This window comes from Lepidochelys kempii, chromosome 14 (genome assembly GCF_965140285.1).
Source record: "Lepidochelys kempii isolate rLepKem1 chromosome 14, rLepKem1.hap1, whole genome shotgun sequence".
NCBI classification, from domain to species: Eukaryota; Metazoa; Chordata; order Testudines; family Cheloniidae; genus Lepidochelys; species Lepidochelys kempii.
In genome coordinates this window covers 47,904,656-47,916,993 of record NC_136393.1, presented here as the reverse complement: position 1 = coordinate 47,916,993, position 12,338 = coordinate 47,904,656, and the positions used below count along the sequence as shown (strand labels likewise).

The following is a 12,338-nucleotide window of genomic DNA, read 5'->3' as shown; positions in this document are numbered from 1 at the left end:
CCCCAGCTTTGGGGGCCCCCCTGGAGCCCAGGGGGCTAGTGAGGGACCTGCTTCCAGCTGGGAGCAGGGGCCGAGCCCCCCCTGCACTGTCTAGCGGCGGTGGGAAGAGGAGACACCCAGCCCCAGCCCGCTCCACTCCCCCAGCTCACAGCCGCTTCCCGCCCCCGGCACTCACCGGCGGTGGCAGGAAGTGGAACGTCATCGCAGCTGGGAGCCGGCAAAGTGGAGGGGACTGGGGCTCTCCACTTCCCATCCGCGGTAAGGATGCTGGGCCCAGTGCAGGGTGCAGCGGTAAGTCGTGGTGGCTACTTTCACTCCTGGCTGGACCGATCCTCCAGAGACTGATCTAATTCATTTTGAACCCTGTTACACTTCCGGCCCCCTCCACCTCCCCTGGCAATGAGTTGCACAGGTTGACTGTGCATGGTGGGAAGAAATACTCCCTTTTGTAACACGGCTGTTACTCTGAACCCTTTTGTTTGTTTGTTTTCCACTTATGCTCAAATAAATTGGTTAGTCTCTAAGGTGCCACAAATCCTCCTTTTCTTTTTGCAAATACAGACTAACACGGCAGCTACTCTGATCCCTTTTGTTTGTTTCCCGTCACCAGGTGACCCCTGGTTCTTGTGTTACGTGAAGGGGTAAGTAACACTTCCTCAGTCCCTTCTCCGCACCAGTCATGATTCTAGAGACCTCTATCAGCTCCCCCCTCGGTCATCTTTTTTCCCCCCAAACTGAACAGCCCCAGGGTTTTTACCTTCTGCTCACACGGCAGGTATTTCACACTGGTCATCAGGTTGATCATATCTGCATTACCCCCCACGGCTGCCAACCACACTGAGAACATCACACAGCACCTGCGATGAAGCCAGCCTCCTGCGGGTCAGCCTTTGCTGATGTGTGGGAAGCCATTTTCCATCTGCTCACCTTCGAGCCAGCGCTGACTGGCCGGCCTTCTCCTGCTGGATAACTTTGGGTGCAGCCCACCCTTCCTGTGTAAACAACAACCTGTGGGAGAGAACGCCACAGCGGCTTCCTCCTGGAGTGGGACCCAGCTCATCTGTCTGCAGTGGGGTTTGCTCCCTTGCTTGGGGGGGCTCGAACACTTGGATCCCCAGAGAGATGTGCTGATGTCGGCAGACCATCTGGCAGCCATGCACAGAAGCCGGATACCTCGTTCCACCAGTCCCAGGGCCGTCTGTCTCTCCTCTCCCCACCAGCTTCCTGGCAGCCCAGCTCCCCTGGGCAGGGGTGTAATAGAAACACACGACCGATCTGGGGCCATCTCTATCCCCAGTGTGACCCCACTGAGGACAACAGCGTGGTGCAAAGGATTAATGCGTCAACTGAGCTAATTAATTGGTTGATAGACGTATGCCAGGGGTTATTTGAATCCCTGCAGTGTGACAAGTTTGATGCGGATTTCCTAGCCTCTAGGGACTGCACTGGGGCAGAAGAGGTAGAAAAAGGCTAATGAAGGCCCGCTCAGTCCAAACTGAGACAGCTGGAGGGAGATGATTAAAAGGAAGAGCCTTGCTCACCTGCAGGCAGAGAGAGCAGATCTGAGGCTGAACTCACTCTCCCAGAGAAGAGATTAAGTTTCTGTTGCTTCTTGCTGGCTTTAGGCATGGAGTGCCCCACAACCGCATGGGAGGGTGGGTGGAGAAGCCCAGGGACTCACAAGGGGGCACGCTGGTCAGGACGTGCTATAACACAAACCGAATTTGGGCCTGGCGTGTGCAAGTGAGACTCTCTATGGCAAGAATGCCAGGGAAGCATGCTCACGCTAGGACAGCCTTGAGCTTCTAGCGCTGGGGATGAGGGCGTGAATTAAATTTAAGTCGCTTTACACCCCTGTTGGTAGGACTTGCTTTACCATAGCAGCCAGAGAAGACTGGGCTTCACCCTCACGTAGCTGACTAAAAGCGTATAATACTGACACTGAGTGGCCAGGAGACATTTGATCGCACTCTGCTAGTGTTGGAAATTCCTAAGAAGGCAGGAAGGTTTACGGTAGGTTAAAAAAAAATATTCAGACAGCTGTGACTTTATTATTGCGTGTATTGCAGTTGCATCGAGTCTTCAGGAGACATCAGTGCCCCCCTTGTGCAAAGATAAATGAGACACTCCCTCTACTGTATAGCTTATCGACGAAATAGAAATCCTGTCGCAGACAGGAGGGACAGGCCCAGAGATAAATACAATAGTAAAAACAGATTTAAAAAAACAATCACATTTACTTATGATCAAGGCTACGATTTTGGCACTGGTATTTTTATGTCAACTCCTGGACAGGACATGGACAATAAATAATAAATGATGGATGCCCAAACCCTGCTGCCCAGGGTTGAATTATTGCATTTTCAAGAAGTTGTGGAGGGCTCATTTAAAAAAAAAAAAATCACAGCATCTGTAAGATCCATGACAGATTTGTAGCCTTACTTATAATTATTAATGTTACAATACAGTTCCAGTCAGGGCCCCATAGCGATGGGATGGACACACACAGTCCCTGCCCCAAAGTGCTTACAATCTACATAGAGGAGTATCTCATTTTAAAGATGGGAAACTAAGGCACAGGACGGTGGAAGGCCCGATTTTCAGAGTAGCTCAATTCCCAGTTAGGCAGCTGCACGAGCCTTCGGATTAAACACCCCACTCACTGTCTAAGCTCTTGAATATTCGGCCCTGAGTGACTCACCCATAGACAGGGAGTTGGTGGAAGACCCGGGTCTCCCAAGTCCCAGCCCGGAGCCTTAAGTGCAAGGGCAGCCCTGGCCCCACAGGGGAAGAAGTCACATCCAGGATAGTGCCACGATCGTAGCTGTGTAACGCACACAGAAGGCACCCACCCCTCGGCCATTCAACGCTATTCACGTGCTGGCTCTCGGCTGCGTTGGGGCAGCCGGCTCAAGTCCCGGGGCTGTACCACCTCTCCGTTCGATGGGATCTCCTCACCAGCCTCTCTGTCTCGGGTTCCAGCCTCGGGAAGATGCGAGACACGGGCCGGTACGCAAACGGGCGAGTCTGCCGAGTCCAAGATCCCTTCCTCTTTGCAACTACAACGGGTTTCCGGTCCTTCTCTCCCACGTTTCCAGCAGGCATAAAGTGCAGCAGCAACAAACAAAGCAGCAACGAACCCCAGAGATACCCACATGCCACTGTGGCCCCTTGGCTCTGGAAAGAAAACCAAAGATGAGAGTCAGTTTAGGCACAGCTGGACTAAGAGAAGACAGGTGTCCCAGTGGTTAGAGCCCTCGCCTAGGTCTTGGGAGACCAGGGTTCAATTCCCTGCTCTACCTTTGAGTCCTTCTCTGGGCCTCAGTTCCCCCTCTCCAGTGTGGATAACAGCATTGCCTTCTCACAGGGGTGCTGTGAGGCTGAATCCAAGGTGCTCAGATACTAACATGACGGGGTCCAGATAAATATTTTAGAACAAGCCTTACTGATAAGAAGCTGGCCTCTGCCACAAAGATCTGTTTGCACAGCACCTAACACTCTGGGGTCCTGGCTATTAACCCAAGGCAAATAATACATTAGAGTCACTCAGACTAGAGCAAGGGTAACCTCATGTTGCTGCCTCTCATAATGTTTGGTGCGTTCCTTAAAGCCCCAGCTCCTGGAGTCCTGTGATTAGAGGAGACTCCCCGCTTTCATTTGGGTCTTCTCAGGGAAGGTTTCCAGCCCTTGGGGCTGTGGGGAGAGTTTGAAAACACAGTCCCTAGAGGTAGGTGCAAAAAGGGGGACGGAGACTGAGCATTGCAATCCCCTGCCACCCCAGAGCATGGCACCCTGGCTCCCTATACAATTCAGAGGCCCCTAAAATTGGGATTCACAGAAGCCAGCATGCGAGGCAGGGGGCTGCCTAAGGTAGCCAGTAGGAAATGCCGAGGAGAAGGCTGTGAAAAGCCACCTCCCTCCACTTGCAATTCACAGCCAGGCGCCCTCTCCTGGAGTTAAATGCCTAAGCAGGGTCAGTCCATTTTTGAGAAGAAACAAGATGGCAGCGATTAGAGCATTTGCCCAGGGTGTGGGAGACCAAAGTTCAAACCCACGGAGAGAAGCAAAGACTTGAACCCAAGTCTCCCACCTCTCTGGAATGGGCTGTACCCACTGACCGCCAGGAGGGACTGAGGGACCCCCCCAACGTTGTTCCACTGGGCAGAAATAATTAGCTGGAGAGCCCCAAGAAATTCGCAAATACAAGACACCATGGTAAAAAAACAAAACACAAACACCCACCCCTCAATGGCAGTGCCCATCTCACGGAGCTGGGCCTGGCTCTCCACTCCTGTGTCGTGACCTGGCGCATGGGGTCACATCACCGCTCAGGTATGGGGGCAGCCGGGCCAAACCGGGCTGGGGGGGGTGGGGGGATTGGCCCTATAGGACAGGAGCTGCCGCTGCAGGGTGAGTGCAAGGCAGATTCACTCTCCAAACCTTCCCTTGCCCAGCCTGGCCTGGCCAGGCCCAGGGCTTCCCCATCTCCCCCAGGGGACCTGACCCCCCCATACCACCATGTGGATAAAACAAAACCTCACACAATTCCCTCCAAATAAGACATTATTTAAAAAAAAAATTCACAGGGCTCTAATTATCTGACAGCCCCCGGCTGCGGGTGATCGCTGGGATCAACACACAAACACCCGGAGTTCTGGGTAAAAGCTGATCAGGCACCGACCCAGTTCTGCACAATCCCGCTGGGAAGTGCTCCTGTAAAGAGATTCAGGTCATTAATACTTACCCCGCTCCAGAGAGCCGTTGGAAAGCATCCCTCGTCTACTTCCCTCTCCAGTCCGATTGGCAGTCCCCTCTCTGACAGCGGGAGTCTCCGATATAAGTGGTGGGAACAAGACAGGACCTGCAGGCAAACAGGAGGGCACAGATGTCAAGGCAAGGAGGCACCATTAGGTCAGCTGATCTGATCTCCTGTATAACCCGGGCCAGAGGACCTCACCCCGGGGTTCCTGCGTCCAGCCCATATCTGGTGGTGGCCTAGAGCTTTTTTTCCCTGAAAGTCATCCAGTCTTGATTTAAAGACTTCACAGCGATGGGAGGCTGAGATACACAGCACCTTGCAGGAAGCAGTAATGCAATATCTAGGCTCTGATCCAGCCCTTCTGCCCATCCCCGTAGTATCGTGCACCTCATAGTCCCTTTAAAGTATTTATCCTCCCAACATTCCCCACCACGGTGGGGGAAGCACCGTTATCCCCTGTACCAGGGCGGTTTGCTCCTGGGCTGGAGAGATTAGGGCCAAGCCTGCCCTGATCACAGGAGTCATCCCAGCCGAAGGGAATCCGGAGATTCCAATGTAAAGGGCAGTGTGGGGCGGGGGAAGTGGGGGGTGGTTGAAAGAAAGTTGAGCCTGACAGCAAGCTAGGGAAGGCCAGGAATCAGGAGATGTATTGAGCTGAAATGGATACAATACTTGGTGTGTTTTGGGACCGCTGAATTCTGCGTTTGGACAAACTCCGTTGCCAGCCTGGAGAAAAGCGGTTCAACAATTCTGGGTGGACAAAGTGATTGGAACCTGTGTGAGTTCTTAAAGGGGGCCCGATGAAGGGGAAACAGAGGCAGATTGGTGGCCACGATACTATATCCCCTGACAGAGGCGCACACACACAGACTTCGTGCCAGATTTGTAAAGGTATTTAGGCGTTGCTGTGCACAGGGTCACAACGCCTAACTGAGTTAGGAGCCTACATCTCTTTTCACAAGGGATTTAGGCACTTAGGAGAAAAGATCCCATTGATAGACAGAATTTCAGCTCCCATGTGCCCAAATGCCTTTTGAAAGAGTTAGGCTCCTAAATCAATCAGTTAGGGGCTGCGACACTGTGCATAGCAACGCCCAAGACCTTTACAAATCTGGGGCTAAGTGACTTGGCCAAGGTCACACAGACAGTCTGTGGCAGAGCTGGCATTGACCCAGTGTCTCCCGAGGCCTGAGCCGGCAGACCAAGCACAAGGCCCTCCTTCCTCCCTAAACATGGCAGAAGAAACAGACGCCCAAAGGGAGTCATAAACAACACTGAGCATGTAGAAAAGGAGGACTTGTGGCACCTTAGAGACTAACCAATTTATTTGAGCATAAGCTTTCATGAGCTACAGCTCACTTCATCGGATGCGAATACAGACAAACACGGCTGCTACTCTGAAAACTGAGCATGTATTCAGCATTTCTCATCCATAGACGTCCAAGTGCTTTACAGAGGTGGTCAGTGTCATCCCCACCATTTTACAGATGGGGAAACGGAGGGACAAAAGGGGGGGGCAGCAACATGCCCAAGGTCACCCAGCAAATCAGGGGCAGAGATCTGAATGAAAGCCAGATCTTTGAAGTCCCAATCCAGCCTTACCCACTTGACCCATCTGCCTCCAAGAAAGCAATCCCAACTGTCGACAAGGATCTCAGGGACAGCGAGGCCAGAAGAACTATGCCGCTCTGAACGACATCCCTGGGAATTATACACCACTTCCACACATCGGATGGAGGGGGGAGAGGCTGTGCGCGTGAGACTGAACTGGAATTGGCCGTAAACCTCAAGGCAAGGCACCTGGGAAACTTACCAGGCACCGTCAGGTTGATACGCGCCATGCAGATTTCATGAAGGTCACTGACGACTCGGTATTCTCCGGCCATCCATTCACTTGCGTTCTTCACAGAAACGAGGAGCCAGCCTGAGACAGCGATCCGTCCCTGATACTTGCGGCTGTAGTAATTCTGCTTTTCTTTACTAGTGAACACCAGGATGGGGTCACAAGCAGTGTCGGAGGCCGTGATGGTGGTTGGCATCTTACACAAACGAGATGCCTTCTTGGGCAGGTTAATTTCAACATGCCCAGAGGAGCCTTCGGGCACAGACAGGTTATAGCGGGGACAAGCTCCAGACCCTAGAAGGAAAAAGGTGTGTGAGCGACAAGTGGGTTCTACGCTGCTCTTGTGGAAGACAATGATTTCCTCTGGAGGGGAAGCGGGCATGCTGCAGGTCCGGGGCCCAGGAGCAGAGCTAAAGCTGGCTGCGGACGGGTTAGCTCAGGGCGTGGATGGCAGAATGTTGCGGGTCAGGACTATGGGGCACTGGCAGAGCTGTGGGCTAGGGCAGCGGAACCTTCCCAGAAGTGGGGGGGGGCCCCCACGGGCCCCCATCCCCTCTGTGGCCCTGCCCCCACCCCCGGCCAAGCTGGAGTGGGGCTGGAGAGCCCAGGCCCCTCCACCTGCCTGAGGTGGGCCCCCCAAGAGCAGCCCCTGGCCCATGTATCCACCCCCCCAGACCCTCTGCCCAAGGCGGTGGAGGGTCCACGGCTCCCCACAGTTGCCTGCGTGATTGTTACCCCCACCTGGCTCCAGCTGGGGGGCAGGGCCTTGGAGCCACACTCAGCCCTGGTAAGAGCCATGCAGGCACCTGCAGGGAGCCGGATGCTCTACCTGTCCTGGGCAGGGGGGGGAGGGTGTCCAGCGGGCGGGGACTGTTCTCAGGGACCCCCCCACCCCAGGAAGGTGGAGGGTCCATGACTCTTCACAGCTGCCCAGGCTCCTGGGCCAGGCTCCAGCTGCCAGGAGGGCTGGGGGAGGGGGGGCCTCAGGGGGAAGAGGAAGGGCAGGGGCCAGGCTTCCCTGGCTGGGGGGGCAGGGGGAAGACAGCTCTGGGCTGGAATAGTTGTGGACATCAACAGAGCTCAGCTGGGGGGGGGGAAGACCAGGGCTTGAAGGAAGAAGTGGGGACTGAAGGTCAGGACAGAGGAGCATCCGCAGAGCAGGAGGGTGGGAAGCCGGGGGCTGGAATAGCAGAGGGAACATGGGTCAGGATTAAGGTGACTTGGCAGAGTTAGGTGGGAGTGATCCCCGTGGGGCCTGGGATCAAGGGGCACTGGTGGATGTAGGAGGGAAGCCCAGGGCTAGAAGAACTATAGGGCACCAGGAGAGCGATGTATACCGAACCCAGGACTGCAAATTGCAATACTGGGGTACGGGATGTGTGCAATATGATCCATGGAAAGGGAGACCAACCTTCCCCCACCCCCACCCCCCAGCCAACATTTCAAAGATCCCCAGTGCAACTCAACTCGGGGGTGGGGTGGGGGGGATCTAGATTTAAGTGTCCAGATTTGGGAGGGGGGAGAGCAAGAGGTGAGGGTAAGTATGGTTAAGAGCCACCTGGACACCTTGCCCCTGCAAACACACACACCCATCTCCTGCCCTTGGCCAATAAAATCTGTCAGTGCCTCAGATCCCTCCCTGCCACACACACTTGGTGACTCACCCTGCTACCATCTGCAAGAGGCCAGTCCAGCCTACCAATGAAGATCATTTCTTGCAGTTTCCCACCCCCACCATCCACTCACTTGCACAGACCCAGCTCCTTATTTTCCAGCCCTGCCTTCTCCCCATAGCAATGGGGGGAAAGACATAATCCTCCAGACCTCCAACTCCCTGTTACCTCCCAGCCCCATACTTGCTACCTCCCCCCCCCCCCCCACCAGTAAGGAGACATCCTCCTCCCCATCTACTCCCTAGCTGCTACCCTGCAGCAAGAGGATGGACCCCCCCCCTCCATCCATCCCGAGCAGCCTGCTACCCCCATCCCCAGCAGGAGGAGCATTCCACCCCCACCCCCCTATTCTGCCGCTCTCCGAAATAAGGATCCCCCACCATATCCCCTCTGAACCCAGCACAGCTGTATTCCGTCCCCCCATTACCCATCCCCCCTGCCCACCTGCCACCTGCCCAGTCCCTGGAGTCAGCCAGAGGGCCCCCAGAAAGATCAGGGTCTTTAGTCTCCACATTGGCCCAAGTAGCAGCTGTTGAGCGTGTCTGTCCCCTTCCGCGCACACAGCGACAATGGTTGAAATTTTCTTGGAGGCTCGTATTTCCCGGGACTTGCGCAGACATCGTCATGAGCTGGGACAGGGATTGGTTCCCCTTTGCCCCGGCCCTGCCCAGCTCACATCCGCTCTGCCTCCCTGGGCCTGAGGGGGAAGCCGCCACCTGCTTCTCAGCCTTCCCTGGCTTCCTGCGCGAACAGCTGAGTCGCAGGAAGCCGAGGCGGCGCCTTCAGGGGAGGATGCGGTGCTCTGCACCCACCAAATTTTCCCCTTGGGTGCTCCAGGGCTGGAGCACCCCTGGGAATTGGCGCCTAAGGTGCTACTTTGGGCCGATTAAATTTCTCCCTCCCGGAACAACCGGTTCTCAAAGGGCTTCTAAATTTAACAACCGGTTCTAGCGAACTGGTGCGAACGGGCTCCAGCTCACCACTGGTTGTGCCCCCAGCAGACCACCCCGCTAAACTAAACACCGATCTGACTGTACTCTGTGGGTACACACTACACGGGTTTGCAGGATCCCACCCACGCTGGGACAGCACTTTTCTGACCAAGATGATTTTCCAAGTCACCTGTGTCTCCTCCTCCTCCTCCTGTCCTAACCCACTCCGCACCCAGAGCCAGGGACAGAACCCAGGAGTCCCGATTCCCAGTGCCCCCTGCAACTCTCACCACTAGGCACCCCTATTTTCCAAGGGCAGAGATTTTCTGGTCTAGTTCCAGTCCTTATTAGGAAGCTGCTTTGCTGGCCAGCAGGGAAGCACCCGTGCAAGCTGCGGGGGGGAGGGCTGAATGAGAAATCCTGCGTTTAGAGATCGCCTTTCACAGAGGCTCAGAGGCCAGGGCAAAGCCTGGGAGTGAGAGATGCATGGTCCAGGGCTGCTCCTGGGAAGATGGAAGGTTTTAGGCAGCACCCTTGGAAGCTCTGACCCTCACTTCCCTCCTAGCCCTCCCCCGCCCTGAACACAGAGCAGCCATTCTAAGTGGGGCGGGGGGGGGGACGGGGCACTCAAGGCACTGCTACAAAGGAAGTTCACAGCTTACCGGCTGGCCGGCCCCCTTTCTGTGCAGTATCCCCTGCAGATGAGCCATCTCCCCCTCTCTGGGCACGAACAGCCAGGCGTGCTCTGCAAACCCCCTATTCCAAGCCGGGCAAATACAGCACCTAGGCACGATCAAAACCGCGGGATTTAGCCCCGCCTGTCTGGAAGCCTGGGGATTGGCTGTCATTAGCATACTGTACTGTCATTAGCGTACGCAGAGGACAGCGTGTAGCAAATGAGCGGTGATCTGCATAACGCGCGGGAAGCTGCAGGGCTGGGGGGCCGCCCCGGCTGGTCTCGTGTGCATTGAGCCAGCTGCTCTGGGTTCCCTCCCAAGCAGAGGTTGGTGTAAAGTGGCCCTCGCTCTGTTGGAGTCAATGAGCCAGATCCTCCCTCCCCAGGGTGAAACCACTGCTCTAACCCTTAGGCGACGCTCCCCTCTCAAAGCCAAGATTGGAGCGGCTGCTTATTGCTCCCCTGCATGCTGCTGTCTAGGAAAAATAGCTTGTGTAAAACCCGCTGCCAACCCGCTGCTAGCGGGGTTGTCTGCTCGGTGTCCCCATCCGGTATCCTCATTTTGAACCTCTGACCTTCACTCTGATCCCTAAAAAGAAAAGGAGGACTTGTGGCACCTTAGAGACTAACCAATTTATTTGAGCATAAGCTTTCGTGAGCTACAGCTCACTTCATCGGATGCATCTCTGATCCCTGTTTTTCATTAGTTGTCTCCCGGGACTCAGTTGGTCCCTGGGTCCAGTGGTCCCTCCCGCTGGGCTGGGAGAGGGGCCTTTAACAGTGGGTGGGCTTGAGCCTGCCCACTTCCCGCATTTTTTTCGTATAAAATCTCCTCACTGTATTTTCCACTTTATGCATCCGATGAAGGGAGCGGCAGCTCACGAAAGCTTATGCGCGAATAAATTGGTTAGTCTCTAAGGTGCCACAAGTCCTCCTTTTCTTTTTGCGAATACAGACGAACACGGCTGCTACACTGAAACCTCCATCGTGGCCATCTAGTCTGCCCACCTGAATGGCACAGGCCAGAGAACTGCCCCCAAATAATTCCCACAGCAGATCTGCCCTGCTCACATTTCCCGGCCACTGGGCACAAGGGAGGGACACGGAATACAGCCTCTTCACCAGCTGTAATAAATAAAAAACCAAGCAGCCACATGGGGCCCAGCTTTGCCCACTAGGGGGATCAGCCCTGGGTCCTGGTCTCTTCTGCTTCTCTCCTTACAGTGGAGGGAGGTGCTTTGGGGTTATTTTAATTTGCAAGCTAGTTTCACATGAGGCAGGGCAGGTATGGGGGCAAGTGGGAACACAGAACAATACTTGCAAACCGTATCTATTCAAAGCATAATATGAGATAGCAGGAGACCCTGAGCCAAAATGCCCAAGTCAGTTTAGTAGGGCTCATACGGTTGGGACTGAATGCAGAATTTGGAGCATTGCCGTTAAGGCATAAATTGGGTGGTTAGAAGGCTAGTGGGGCGTCAGATGGCAGGAGAACGTAGAGCTGGGAGGAAAAGGATAAAGGCAATAGGTGCATTCAGAAAGAGAAGCAAGGTTGTTACCACCGCTACAGACTAGGGACCGAATGGCTCGGCAGCAGTTCTGCGGAAAAGGACCTAGGGGTGACAGTGGACGAGAAGCTGGATATGAGTCAGCAGTGTGCCCTTGTTGCCAAGAAGGCCAATGGCATTTTGGGATGTATAAGTAGGGGCATAGCGAGCAGATCGAGGGACGTGATCGTTCCCCTCTATTCGACATTGGTGAGGCCTCATCTGGAGTACTGTGTCCAGTTTTGGGCCCCACGCTACAAGAAGGATGTGGATAAATTGGAGAGAGTCCAGCGAAGGGCAACAAAAATGATTAGGGGTCTGGAACACATGACTTATGAGGAGAGGCTGAGGGAGCTGGGATTGTTTAGCCTGCAGAAGAGAAGAATGAGGGGGGATTTGATAGCTGCTTTCAACTACCTGAAAGGGGGTTCCAAAGAGGATGGCTCTAGACTGTTCTCAATGGTAGCAGATGACAGAACAAGGAGTAATGGTCTCAAGTTGCAGTGGGGGAGGTTTAGATTGGATATTAGGAAAAACTTTTTCACTAAGAGGGTGGTGAAACACTGGAATGCGTTACCTAGGGAGGTGGTAGAATCTCCTTCCTTAGAGGTTTTTAAAGTCAGGCTTGACAAAGCCCTGGCTGGGATGATTTAACTGGGAATTGGTCCTGCTTTGAGCAGGGGGTTGGACTAGATGACCTTCAGGGGTCCCTTCCAACCCTGATATTCTGTGATTCTATGATTGCTGTGTGTCTGTGCTGCTCTGGACCCCAATAATCCCTCCCTCTAGTCTAGGCTGTGTAAATTCGTATACCACAGCCCATGGGATTACTGGTGCTTGCCTAGAGCAGTGGTTCTCAACCAGGGGTACATCTATGTACCCTGGGGGTACGCAGAGGTCTTCCAGGG

At 54.5% G+C, this 12,338-nt stretch overlaps 1 protein-coding gene across 1 annotated transcript in view; it reads left to right on the top strand.

The window, feature by feature from the left end:
* LOC140898353 (C-type lectin domain family 2 member D) overlaps positions 1–12,338 on the top strand; it is a 125,348-nt gene that overhangs the window by 27,210 nt on the left and 85,800 nt on the right. The window lies entirely within an intron of this gene.